The 13,533-nt window shown below is 54.1% G+C and overlaps 1 non-coding gene and 2 pseudogenes across 1 annotated transcript; all 3 read right to left on the reverse strand.

Moving 5' to 3' along the window:
* Window positions 1-4,947: 4,947 nt before the first annotated feature.
* On the reverse strand, window positions 4,948-7,279 carry LOC146719739 (large subunit ribosomal RNA; annotated as a pseudogene).
* A 1,056-nt stretch (window positions 7,280-8,335) lies between these two features.
* Window positions 8,336-8,490, reverse strand: LOC114943834 (5.8S ribosomal RNA). Its single transcript, XR_003822089.2, has one exon. It is a non-coding gene; the product is annotated as a 5.8S ribosomal RNA (ribosomal RNA).
* Window positions 8,491-9,301: 811 nt separating this feature from the next.
* Window positions 9,302-10,031, reverse strand: LOC146719740 (small subunit ribosomal RNA; annotated as a pseudogene; the record flags this gene model as incomplete).
* Window positions 10,032-13,533: the final 3,502 nt, after the last annotated feature.

Genomic DNA, 13,533 nt, shown 5'->3' on the forward strand with positions numbered 1-13,533 from the left:
TTGTTCCACTGCATGTCCGATCCATCGAGCCGGTTTCCAGCCACAAACGTATGCGGCGTCCCGTTAAGGACACGCTTGCGACCTTTGCCCCGACATTCGACAGACCCGGCATGCGCGCCTGGGAACAATCCGTATTTTCGAGGCACCCAGAGTTTGTAAGGGGAAGCGGCGAGCTCCGGGCCGAACACTCTGGGGCCAAGTCTTAGGACACCAGTTTTTGGGCTATCGGTTTGTTTACCGATTTTGCGTTTTCATTTCCTAGATTATTTGTCCAGAGTTTGTGCTGGTCAATCTAGTCATTCGCAGTTTCACTTTTTGTTTTAAACTCTCCTTCGACTCTTCGGCATTCACGCCTCGGCCTTGGCTCTGTGTGCGAAACAAGCAAGAGGGAGCCACGCTACTACACACTAGGTGTGCGCGCCACATATGAGCCATTTGGTCTTGCGACTCCGACTCGTGGCAATGCTGTGCTAGTAAGTAGATAGGGACAGTGGGAATCTCGTTAATCCGTTCATGCGCGTCACTAATTAGATGACGAGGCATTTGGCTATGTTTCGTCTACGGTGCGCGACGACTGCTACAAAATCACAGTCGCCAAGTCGCCACCGACAACGATATTGCAGAGCTGTTTACTGTTGGTGTTCGCAGTCAACACCCTGGAGCGTGAAGGTCGGAGCTAGCCAAAGGCAGCTCGTACTTCACCTCGACCATTCACGCAATCATTCAAACTCGCGCGATTGATGCGGAGGCCCCCAACTCTACAGGCCATCCATCATGCACCACCAGATGAGGCCACGTTCCGCCTTCCTTCGTTATAACGCGATGTCATTGCGTTAAAACGTTTCCAGTTCAGCCATGAGCCCCACAAAACTCGAGTCGTCAACGTTCGGAGCTGGGCGGACGTTAAACCCAGCTCTCGCAACTCAGACTCGCTTCGCGAGCTCAAGACACCTCGCCACGAAATTGTAATGGCGGTAAAACGAACATTACTTCGAGGTACTCCTGTGCGCTCCGCCACAGCGGCTGCCAGATCATTACATGATCGGTACTTCTCCACCTTACGCTCGTGGGACATCTCCAACGCGGTTTCGCTAGACACTACTTGCGCGTCTACGACCACTGCCTCACCACCCTTAGCGATGGTCAGGTCGGGCCGCCTCCGGCCGGCAGACGTCGAATACGCTTGTTCCGCATCGACGCGCCATCCCTTCTGCTGTAAATAGCCACCAACTTGACGGCATAGGTCGTCATGCCGCAGGATTCTCCCTCCGTGCGTTCTGAAGCAGCGTTGCACGCAGTGAGCCGGCGTCTCGGTTTCGGGACAACCGGCACGACAGCGATTATCGCGCCCATCACGACCTCGGGAGCATCTCGCTCTAGACGGTATGCAGTTAGCCCGTATGTGGTGATAGTGCACGTAGTCGGCACCTGGGATGGCATCGGCGCCAGCCGATACCCAGTAGGAGCTCAGGTTGGAGGCCGCAACCTCTCTGAGTCCACTCCCATCGCACGACTCGCGCAACCAGGCCGCACACTGCTGTCTGAGCTCAGCGGTTGTAGTCACTCTATGGCCCCGCACTCGCATCTGGTTTTCACACCAGACAAGCTGCCTAGCCACATACGTGGTTTCGGCAGCCGCGCATGCTGCGGGCAGAGTACTCCGACACAACCGCTGCAGTCGGTTATGCTTCAGAATTGGGATCAAAGTTCTCAATAGAGGCATTCCAAGCCCGCCACTCTGTATCGGCGCATGCAGGTATCCAGCAGGAACATCATGGGGAAAACGCAGCCATCGTCGCACCGCAGTGCGTACGATGATATCCTTACCTTTGAGGGTTTTGGCCGAGACCGTACCCACTGTCCATCGGTGATAATACCGTGGAAGGAGACAGTCACGCAACAACCTCAGCCGCTGTTGCGGCTTAAGAGGTGCCCTCGTGAGTTGCTCAATGGCCTGAGCTAAGGGTGGATCGCTTGCGAGTTCCCTAGCACCTGTGTACTCGCAGCCCAGATACGTCCAGACATCGACCAGGGATCTTTGCGGTATCATCGCTCCCCCCACGGTGAAATAAGGTGTGGTGTCCACCTTCACCTTCTTGTCTCTGCCGGACGCCACCATGGACAGCACTCCGGTCTTTCTCGCGTTGATCTCGAGCCCATTTCGCATAAAGGCGTCATAAAGCTGTGTCAAGTTCTCCTGCAGCCCATCTCTGGTAGAGGCCAGGAGCACAATGTCGTCTGCGTAGCCCAGTGCATTGATAAGCCGGCCACCCAACCGATAGCCAACGTTCTCCGAGAGAATTCCTAGTGCTCTCTCTACGACCAGATTGAACAGCAGGGGCGACAACGGATCACCCTGTCTCACGCCACGGCCGATCTTGATGGCCGACACTTCCTTAGCGCTGACCCCCTGCAACTCGGTCAGCGCATTCGAATAGACAGCCCTTACGTACTCTCTAAACTCCCGAGGGAGCCCCAGCTCATCGAGAGTCGTATGAATAGCAGCGTGCGCAACCGTATCGAAAGCTTTCGACAGATCGACGCACGCCACATGCAGAGAACGACAGCGCCTCCGGGCGTCCCAAAGCACGGATGAAAGGACTGTGACGGGAGTAACTATGACTCTCTCGGTCCTCAAAGCAACACGCCGCGATGGTACTTAGAGAGAGTCGTGGTTGGTTCGTGATGCGCCAACGAAGTCCTCTAGTAAGGACCTTCAGCCTCTCACGTCCAAGTTGTACCTCCACCTCCTCGTGGTGCTCCCGGAAACGGCCTACTTTGGAAGTTTAGACTTGGTAGGTGTCGACTAAGCGAGTGTACAGCGAAGTGCGCCCCTAAGGGCTTCGGCCCATGCGCCTACGGTCATGGTGAGTTGTGGGGCCAAGAAAGACCGGGGTTTTTTGGGGGGCTCTCGGTTGTCAATCCGTTTGCCCCCCTACACGCAGTAAATTATGAATAAAGCTAAGAATGATTCTGATGTCCCGGGTTCTCGGATGGCCCGGGGTCTGCGTGCGAGTGCTCGCTTGAGTGAGCGCGCGAGAGGTGCGGAGGACCCTGACGGGGTCGCAGCTGGTCCGTCGCGAATCACTATAAGGACCAGCCAGGCTGAAGTGGACAGCCTAGAGGAGGAGATGGTCAGCTGTGAGCATTGTTCGGCGAGATTCCAAAACATGCGTGGTCTTGGTGTCCACAAATTACGTGCACAACCACTACAAGCCAACAGTGCTATCAATGTTGACCGCGTAAAGGCCAGATGGTCAGTGGAAAAAACTATATTCATGGCACGCGCTGAGGCTGAAGGCATCTTAGCCGGGGAACCTTTCATTAACCAGTATCTGGAGACAAGGTTCCCCAATAGGAGTCTCGAAGCCATCAAGGGTAAACGGCGACAGGAGCCTTACCGAGTGATGGTTAGAGACTTCTGCCAAGAGATCTAATCGCGTCGCGCGATTGTGATCGATGAGGGCGATAGGGATGGTGCGGTGATGACACGAGCCGACACCATTCCTGCGGCCATTGAGGCTAGTACTGACGATCAAAGCGCACATCAGCCTCCCCCTGAACAAAGTTCTCAGAAACTGCGGGACAAGATACAATCACTCGTAGAGCAGAGTGCGGCGTTCCGTAGCTACGAGGCTGATACTCTTGCTGGCACGGCAAAAGATGCTCTGACGGCGGGGAGGGTCGACGTCTTGGCTATCGAGAGATGGCTGGGCATGATCTTCCCTCGGCCGCTACAAGTGCGCCCTCCGCAACGCGTTTCGGCAAAGAAGCACTGTCCTCCAGTTAAACGAGAGAGCAAGGAGCAGAAGAGAAAGAGGGAGTATGCAATTGTGCAATCCCTCTACAGAAAGAACAAGAAGTCCTGTTTGTCGCGTATCCTCGAGGGCGACTCGGTGCGCGAGAGGCCGTCTGCTGTCGAATTCCTTAACTGCTGGCGCCCCATTATGGAGGCCTCCAGCGGTGCGGATGGAGACATGACGGACTTGCGTGAGTCGTTTGGGGAAGCGGCACAGGCTGCGAGTGCTGGCCGGAACCGTACGTCGGGCCCGAGAGGGATTCACCTCGAAGGTCTCGGCGATGGCGCTGCCACGGATCCAGTTCCTGTGGCGGATAAGACCTTGCTCTAAGATCCTATAACACCTGCAGAGGTGAACAGGATTTCCGTAAGGACTGGCACTGCGCCCGGATTGGACCAGATTACGCCGAGGATGTGGAACGCTGTTCCTGCGATTCTTCGTGCGCTTCTGTTCAATCTGCTGCTCCTGGCAGAGACGATCCCCTCATCAATCGCCACAACCAGAACGGTATTCCTTGAGAAGGGGGGTATGTCCGATCGGCCAGGTCCGACGGAATACCGACCTCTCAGCATAGGATCCGTTATAATAAGACACTTCCACAAGATATTGGCAAAGAAATTGGCAGCCCTCGACATCTTCGACAGGCACCAAAAGGGGTTCCGGCCGGTGGACGGGGTATGTGAGAACGTCCTAGAGAACGTTAAGGGAGTCATAGTTACTCCCGCCGTTTACCCGCGCTTGCTTGAATTTCTTCACGTTGACATTCAGAGCACTGGGCAGAAATGACATTGCGTCAACACCCGCGAGGGCCATCGCAATGCTTTGTTTTAATTAGACAGTCGGATTCCCCTAGTCCGTGCCAGTTCTGAGCTGAGCGTTGAATGGCGGCCGAAGAGGACGACCACGACGGCTCGCGCCGCCACGGAAGCCTCGCAGCAAGGAAGATCCGCGGGAGGCCAAGGCACGGGACCGAGCTCGGATCCCGGGACCGGCGCGAGAACGCCGACCGTTCACCTCGCCCAGGCCCGGCACGTCAGCCAGACCCGCTTCCCTGACCAAGCCCGACACGCCCCGCTCCTCAGAGCCAATCCTTATTCCGAAGTTACGGATCCAATTTGCCGACTTCCCTTACCTACATTATTCTATCGACTAGAGGCTCTTTACCTTGGAGACCTGCTGCGGATATGGGTACGAACCGGCGCGACACCTCCACGTGGCCCTCTCCTGGATTTTCAAGGTCCGAGGGAAAGATCCGGACACCGCCGCAACTGCGGTGCTCTTCGCGTTCCAAACCCTATCTCCCTGCTAGAGGTTTCCAGGGAACTCGAACGCTTATACAGAAAAGAAAACTCTTCCCGGATCTCCCGACGGCGTCTCCAGGTCATTTTGGGTTACCCCGACGAACACTCTTACGAGGGCCCGAATTGTATGCGGTTCCGCTGCCGGGTTCCGGAATAGGAACCGGATTCCCTTTCGCCCGACGGGCGTGTGTCTTTCGTATAATATTTATTATTATTTCTCGACACTCGAGTATATTGTACGCCGTCATTGACATAGGATTTCTCCTAGGGCTTAGGATCGACTGACTCGTGTGCAACGGCTGTTCACACGAAACCCTTCTCCACGTCAGTCCTCCAGGGCCTCGCTGGAGTATTTGCTACTACCACCAAGATCTGCACCGACGGCGGCTCCAGGCAGGCTCGCGCCCAGACCCTTCTGCGCTCACCGTCGCGACCCTCCTACTCGTCAGGGCTTCGTGACGACGCGAGAGAAGACTAACGCCCGCTCCCGGTTGCCGCCCCACTTGCCGCTGACGGCAGAGTATAGGCTCGACGCTTCAGCGCCATCCATTTTCAGGGCTAGTTGCTTCGGCAGGTGAGTTGTTACACACTCCTTAGCGGATTCCGACTTCCATGGCCACCGTCCTGCTGTCTTAAGCAACCAACGCCTTTCATGGTGACCCATGAGCGTCGAGTTGGGCGCCTTAACTCTGCGTTTGGTTCATCCCACAGCGCCAGTTCTGCTTACCAAAAATGGCCCACTTGGCACTCTGATCCGAAGATGCTCGTGGCTTCATAATTCAAGAAAGCCAGAGATCTCACCCATTTAAAGTTTGAGAATAGGTTGAGGTCGTTTCGGCCCCAAGGCCTCTAATCATTCGCTTTACCAGATGAGACTCGCGCGCGTTCCGTGCGGAACGGCCGAGTGCCAGCTATCCTGAGGGAAACTTCGGAGGGAACCAGCTACTAGATGGTTCGATTAGTCTTTCGCCCCTATACCCAGTTCCGACGATCGATTTGCACGTCAGAATCGCTACGGACCTCCATCAGGGTTTCCCCTGACTTCGTCCTGACCAGGCATAGTTCACCATCTTTTGGGTCCCAACGTGTACGCTCTGGGTGCGCCTCTTCTCGCGATGAGAACGAGACGCCCCGGGAGTGCGAGGCCGCATCGCGACGCGGCCCATCCTCCCTAGGTCGACGGCCAGGGCCGACCTTCACTTTCATTACGCCTTTAGGTCTCGCGACAAGTCCCAATGACTCGCGTACATGTTAGACTCCTTGGTCCGTGTTTCAAGACGGGTCCTAAGAGTACCCAAAGCAGTAGCGTCGCCGACCGGTATCGGTCTCCCGCGAGACCGCGGGAGACGTTCGCAGGCCTGTCGAAGGTGTACCGTACTGTAACCAACAGCGGGCCAGGACCGGGGACGGCGCGAAGTCCGTAACCTCCGAGTACCGTGGTGCGCGCTTGCGACGGTCTCGACGCACCGTGAATAGTGCGGCCTGATACCTTGCGCGTACCGCCGAGCAGCCGGCCGGGCGACCGAGGGTTTGTCGCGTGCCGTTTTACCGGCGACGCGACAGACACCGCACCCGGGCCGTAGACCGACACCCAGCGGGTCGCGACGTTCTACTTGGGGAGAAGTGCACGACGACGAGCGCCGGACATCGGCGCACGGTAGCGTGCCCGCGCGCGAGCCGCAAGGACTCCGCGGGACATCGCCGACCGACGCGAAGCCAGCGCCGCTGACGATGAATCTCCCCGTTCGATCTTTTGGGTTTCTTAGGTTTACCCCTGAACGGTTTCACGTACTCTTGAACTCTCTCTTCAAAGTTCTTTTCAACTTTCCCTCACGGTACTTGTTCGCTATCGGTCTCGTGGTCGTATTTAGCCTTAGATGGAGTTTACCACCCACTTAGAGCTGCACTCTCAAGCAACCCGACTCTAAGGAGAGATCCTCCCGAGGCGCGCACCGGTCGCTACGGGCCTGGCACCCTCTACGGGTAAGTGGCCCCATTCAAGATGGACTTGGACGCGACGCGGCACCTCGGGATAAGCGGATCCTCCCAAACACCACATTTCCCTGCGGCGGAACCGCGGGATTCGGTGCTGGGCTCTTTCCTGTTCGCTCGCCGCTACTAAGGAAATCCTGGTTAGTTTCTTTTCCTCCGCTTAATAATATGCTTAAATTCAGCGGGTAATCTCGCCTGCTCTGAGGTCGTCGCATAGTGAGCTTTCGTAGCCGTTTGCCTCCTCCGCGTCGCTCATCGTCGTCTCTCCTCTATAATATATATTATAAGAGGGAGAGAGAGAGAGCGTCGAACGAGAGAGCAGCAGCGGCAGCACACGAAATACGCGAGAAGGCAAATCGCCGGGGCGCTAACCGCACACACACTCGTTGGTGGTAATGGAGACGATATATCGCGGGGTTCGAGATTCTCGGCTCCCCCTTCTCTTTTATATACGAAATTCGGGCGGAATCGATTCGACGAGTACACGACGCGGCGCGCCGGTCCCCTTTTTTCGCTTTACGAAAATTTCGTGGACTCGGACACGCGGTCGGCTCGCGATTCAAAACCCTTCTCCGTAAAGAGGTAAAGGATTACGAATGCTCTCTCCGCCGGACGACGACGCGCCGTATATTTCTCCGTAATACCGTTATGTGTGCGGGCAAGGGCGCCTCGGCATAAGACGCGCGAGCGCTATCGTACCGAGAGACGCGGCACAGAGTGCGAGAGCAGTCCGGTCAGTCTGTGTGATGTACGGAGAGGAGAGACGGTGAGACAAGCGCTACCTACTTTCGGGAGACAACGACGCACGCGCCGCTCTAGCGAAAGCGGTGCCATTTACCGTCCTGACCCTTTTATTGGCCGTTTGTTGCTCCCTTCGCGCGCGCTCTTACTCTCATCCCATTTTCTCCTCGGCTCTCGCGTACACACACGACTTGGATACACAAACACGCTTCCCCTCTTAATTCGCGCAGCATTCTCTGGGCGCGCGTTCGCCAACGTTTTACACGCTTGTGCGCTTCTCCTCCTCATTATTATTATTTCGGTGTGTCATTTCAGACGACGCCAGGATTTGCACCGCGGCCGGTCGGCGCGGCACAGACACCTCGGGCGAACGTCCAACGATTGCTCGTACGCCCATTGTAAGCGTTGCACAGGGCACAGGCGACGCGCGCGCCATTCTCTGGTCGCCCGCGTCGTGGACGTGCGCGCTTTTCGGACGCAAGCAGTTTAGGGGTACTAAAACGACCCTCAGCCAGGCGTGGTCCGGGAATTGTATCCGTGGACCGCAATGTGCGTTCGAAATGTCGATGTTCATGTGTCCTGCAGTTCACAAGTTGACGCGCAATTAGCTGCGTTCTTCATCGACCCACGAGCCAAGTGATCCACCGTTCAGGGTAATCGTTCGAAATTTTTGCGTTCGCGAAGAAACGCGCTTCTCGTTCAACCATCGTGGTCTCTTCTCTCGGACGAGAAAGAGAGAATAATCGTGGTGGCTCTTCGATCAGCCTGTCCGCGCGCGTCCGAGGACGCGCGCGGACCGCCGCCTCCCGCCAGGGAAGGCTACGGCACAAAGATAGAGTTGTGTGTTTCTCGTTCGGAGCGTCTCTCCCGCAACGGGAGAGCCGGGGCGGAAGCTCTTTGAAGAAACCGTCGGACCGACACAGTTGACAGATTGGTCGAAATATCATCGATCCCTTCTCTGTGTTATATATATATATTATAATAATATATGGGGGTCCTCTCGCTCGGCACTCGCGGTCGCACACCGTGTGTTCTCGGCACGCTGACCGCTGCCCCGCGACAACGGGGAGGGCGCGCGTCGACGAACGTCGTGGGTGCTGCACACACGCGTGCGCGGGCATAGGTTACCACCGGTTCGCGCTCAACGCCGAATCGACGCTCTGTGTGTGTGTGTGGCCGGAGAATGGCACACACACGAGCGTGATCGCGAAGCGTCTCGCTCCGAATCGTCGTCGAACACCGCCGGGCGCGCTGCTCTGCTTGCCGACTACTTTCGGTCAGAGAGGCGCGACGGCGTCCGTCGTTATATCAAAACACAACAACAAATTCCGTCAAATCCGTTATTTTCTTTTTCTCTGAGAGCGCCTTTTCAGCGCGTCCATTCAGTCGCCGACTGCTGCGAGCGCGCGTCTCTCCCAAAAGAGAGGACTCTCGACGCAGAGCAGGACCTCCGGAACGTTAATGATCCTTCCGCAGGTTCACCTACGGAAACCTTGTTACGACTTTTACTTCCTCTAAATGATCAAGTTTGGTCATCTTCCCGGCAACATCGGCAATGCCGAGACATTGCCGCGCACCAGTCCGAAGACCTCACTAAATCATTCAATCGGTAGTAGCGACGGGCGGTGTGTACAAAGGGCAGGGACGTAATCAACGCGAGCTTATGACTCGCGCTTACTGGGAATTCCTCGTTCATGGGGAACAATTGCAAGCCCCAATCCCTAGCACGAAGGAGGTTCAGCGGGTTACCCGGGCCTTTCGGCCAGGGGAACACACGCTGATTCCTTCAGTGTAGCGCGCGTGCGGCCCAGAACATCTAAGGGCATCACAGACCTGTTATTGCTCAATCTCGTGCGGCTAGAAGCCGCCTGTCCCTCTAAGAAGATTTGTTTGTACGTTGGTAGTAAAAACCCGCCAGCCGAAGCCGGGGGCCTTCGCGATACCATAAGGTACGCCTATTTAGCAGGCTAGAGTCTCGTTCGTTATCGGAATTAACCAGACAAATCGCTCCACCAACTAAGAACGGCCATGCACCACCACCCACCGAATCAAGAAAGAGCTATCAATCTGTCAATCCTTCCGGTGTCTGGGCCTGGTGAGGTTTCCCGTGTTGAGTCAAATTAAGCCGCAGGCTCCACTCCTGGTGGTGCCCTTCCGTCAATTCCTTTAAGTTTCAGCTTTGCAACCATACTTCCCCCGGAACCCAAAAGCTTTGGTTTCCCGGAAGCTGCCCGCCGAGTCATCGGAGGAACTTCGGCGGATCGCTAGCTGGCATCGTTTATGGTTAGAACTAGGGCGGTATCTGATCGCCTTCGAACCTCTAACTTTCGTTCTTGATTAATGAATGAGGGAGAGAATGAGAGCGTTGCGGAAGTGAGTGAGATAGCGTGTATGAGAGTAATTGGTGCGAGACTCCGTAAATTCCTGTTTACGGAGACGAACAAAATTTCAAAGAGTGCGAGTGAGAAAATACTGGACATTGTGGGAGAATATGAGGAACAGATGATGAAAATGTTGTGCAAAAATGAGAGAATACAGGGGAAACTGGATGAGTGTATGCATCGAGCGAGTCGGGATTAAGCCTACGGCGGAAGTGGAATGAGCTATGCGAGCGTGAGTGCGAAAAATGTTGAAAAGAGCGTGATTGAAAAGGTACAGGAAGTGAATGTGAAAACAAGTGAAAACGAAAGAGAAGAGTTATGCGGTAATAGTGAGAGCGGATGATGCAAGTGCGAATGTGACAAGTGAGGAAGTAAAGGAGAGAATGATGAAGCATGTGAGCAAGTCACTGAATGTGCGTGTGAAAGCGGTGAGGAAAGTGAGGAATGGAGGTGTAGCGATTGAGACGATGAGCGAGAGTGAGTTGAAAAGAATAAGAGAGTGTGGTCAGTTTAAGAATGCTGGCCTAAAGGTTGAGCTGCCTCGCAAGATAGGCCCAAAGATCATCTTGTACGATGTGCCGAATGATATGGCGAGTGAAGTGTTAATGAGAGAAATGTATGAGAGGAGCTTGAAAGGGCGAGTGGATGAGAGAGTATTTATGGAACGTGTGCGTGTTGTGAGTAGGAATGCGAAGAAAGATGCAACCTGCGGAAATGTGATATTAGAAGTTACGAGTGCAATAAGAAATGTGCTCTGTAGTGACGGACGAGTGTTTGTGCATTGGAAGGCCTTTAGGGTGAAAGAGTTTTTCAGTGTGCTGAAGTGCCACATGTGCTTCGCATTTGGGCACATGATATGGCAATGCACCGAAAAGGAAAAACTGTGCCAAAAATGTGGATGTGTAGAACACATGATGAGAGATTGTAAAAAGGAAAGTGTGTGTAGAAACTGTAAGCTGAAAGGGAGCAAATGTGATCACTCGGTTATGTCCGAAGTGTGTCCGGAATACGTGAGAGCGTTAGAGAGAGAGAAAGCGAGAATAAATGACGAATGAATGGTGCGTGAATGTGGTGCAGTATAACTGCCAGAGAGCGTATGCAATTATGTGTGAGCTGGGTGAGATGATGCGCGAACGTCGAGTGAGTGTAGCACTGCTGCAAGAACCGTATGAAAGGCATGGACAGTGTGGTGGGCTTGCCCATAGGTATGGATGTGATTGTGTGCGAAAGTGGGACGGTGAAAGCAGCAGTGGTGGTAAATGACTCTAGGTTAGACGTGATGTGCGTGAGAGAGTGTACGAATAAGCTTGGAGTGAGTGTGTGGTTGAAGGGGGACTTTGGCGAAATGTATGTGGTGTCCATGTATTGCCAGTATGGTAAGTGTATCGAGCCGTACTTGGCGTACATGGACAGAGTATGTGAGACGGCCGGGAGAAAGCGTCTGCTGATAGGTATGGATGCGAATGCCGTCTCTCCCTTGTGGTATAGCAAGGGTGGAGGCAGCAGAGAGAGTGAAGCGCGTGGTAGAGTGATTGAGGAATGGATGATTGCGAGCGGGATGAATGTTGTTGAATGAGCCAAGCGAGTTTTACTCGTTCAGCGGGCCGAATGAGGAGAGTGACATCGATGTCACTTTCGTGAACGGCGTGAATGGAGGGTGCCGGTATGAGTGGGAAGTAAAGCCGACTGGGGAGTGAGTGACCATAACGTATTGTTAATACGGATGGTACACAGAGAGAATGTAAGGTACGAATGAGGGCATGCGTAGATGGGTGTGCAAGGACGTAGACTGGGAAGGATATATGTGTGATATGCGAGAGAGTGCGTTAGAGGATGCAGCGAGCGCCATAGACGAAGCGGATGCGCAGAGCTGTGTAGAGCGAATGATGAAATGGATCCATAGTGCGAATGATGGATGGATGAAGAGGGTAAACCTGTGTATGCTAGGAAGCTTGTGTGGTGGACGAATGAGCTTGAGAAACTGAAGAAGGCTGTAGGAAGGAGCAGACGTGCCTACCAGCGTGCGAGAAAGAGGAATGGAAGCAGAGTGGAAGAAAGAATGAATGAATATAAGTATGTTTTGCGGGAGTATAAGGAGGAAATGCGAAGAGTGAAAGAGGAAAATTGGAAGCGATTTGTGTGCGTAACTGGGAAGAGGGATCCATGGAGCGATGTATATTAGGTGTGCATGGGAAAGCGTGATAGGGTAAGATTAAGTGGCATAAAAGTGGGTGATAGAGTGACGAGTACATGGAAAGAAAGCGCGGATGAGCTAATGAAGAGATTCTTCCCGGCAGCAAGGACGAACGTGGCGATAGACGCCAGGGGAGACGTGAGGGAGGAAGAAAAGCAGTTTGAATGGAGCGAAGTGGATGTGGCAGTGAGATCGATGAAAGTGGGTAAGGCACCTGGTATGGATGGTGTGAGTGCTGAGATGTTGCGAGCGATTTGGCGTGCTGTCCCGGTATGGATGAAAAGAATGTATGATGTATGTCTGAATACAGCGTGTTTCCCCCCGGCGTGGAAGACTGCGCGGGTGGTAGTGTTATTGAAGTCTCCCGATAAACCTAGGTCGGACCCTGGGTCTTATAGGCCCATTTGACTGCTGTCCGTGCTGGGGAAAGTGTTGGAGCGAATGATGGTTGGAAGACTCGAGCGAACGATGGGTGGAAGAATGTGTGACGCCCAGTACGGATTCGTAAGGAATCGGTCGACCGAGGATGAATGGAATCGAGTGCATGACTGGGTGAATGGGTCGGAGAGAAAGTATGTGTTAGGAGTGTTCGTGGACTTCAAAGGAGCGTTTGATAACCTAGAGTGGGAATGTGTGATCGAGAAATTGCGTGAGGTTGAATGTGAAGAAATTGAATTATGGAAGAGCTATTTTAGCGGCAGGCGTGTATGCATGATGGGTGCGTGTGACACAGTGTGGAAAGACGTAAAGCGTGGCTCCATCTGTGATCCATTTATATGGAACCTAATGATGGATGAACTGTTGTGGCGGCTGCGTGAGAGTGAATGTAAAGTGGTTGCGTACGCGGATGACTTGTTGTTGGTCGTGGAAGGACAGAGCCGAGCGGAGTTGGAGAGAAAGGGTACTAAGTGGATGAGAATGGTGTACGAATGGGGAGTGAAAGTAGGTGTGAGTGGGTCTGAGAACAAGACTGTGATGATGTTGATGAAAGGTAGTATGGCTGGGACGAGGCCTCCCAATGTACGAGTGAATGATAGATGGTGGTATCGAATGGGGAGTGAAGTAGGTGTAGTGTGTCTGAGAACAAGACGGTGATATGTTGAATGAAATGTAGTAATGGCTGG

The sequence above is a fragment of the Nylanderia fulva genome, unplaced genomic scaffold, assembly GCF_048542155.1.
Source record: "Nylanderia fulva isolate GAGA-0341 unplaced genomic scaffold, ASM4854215v1 Scaffold881, whole genome shotgun sequence".
NCBI classification, from domain to species: domain Eukaryota; kingdom Metazoa; phylum Arthropoda; class Insecta; order Hymenoptera; family Formicidae; genus Nylanderia; species Nylanderia fulva.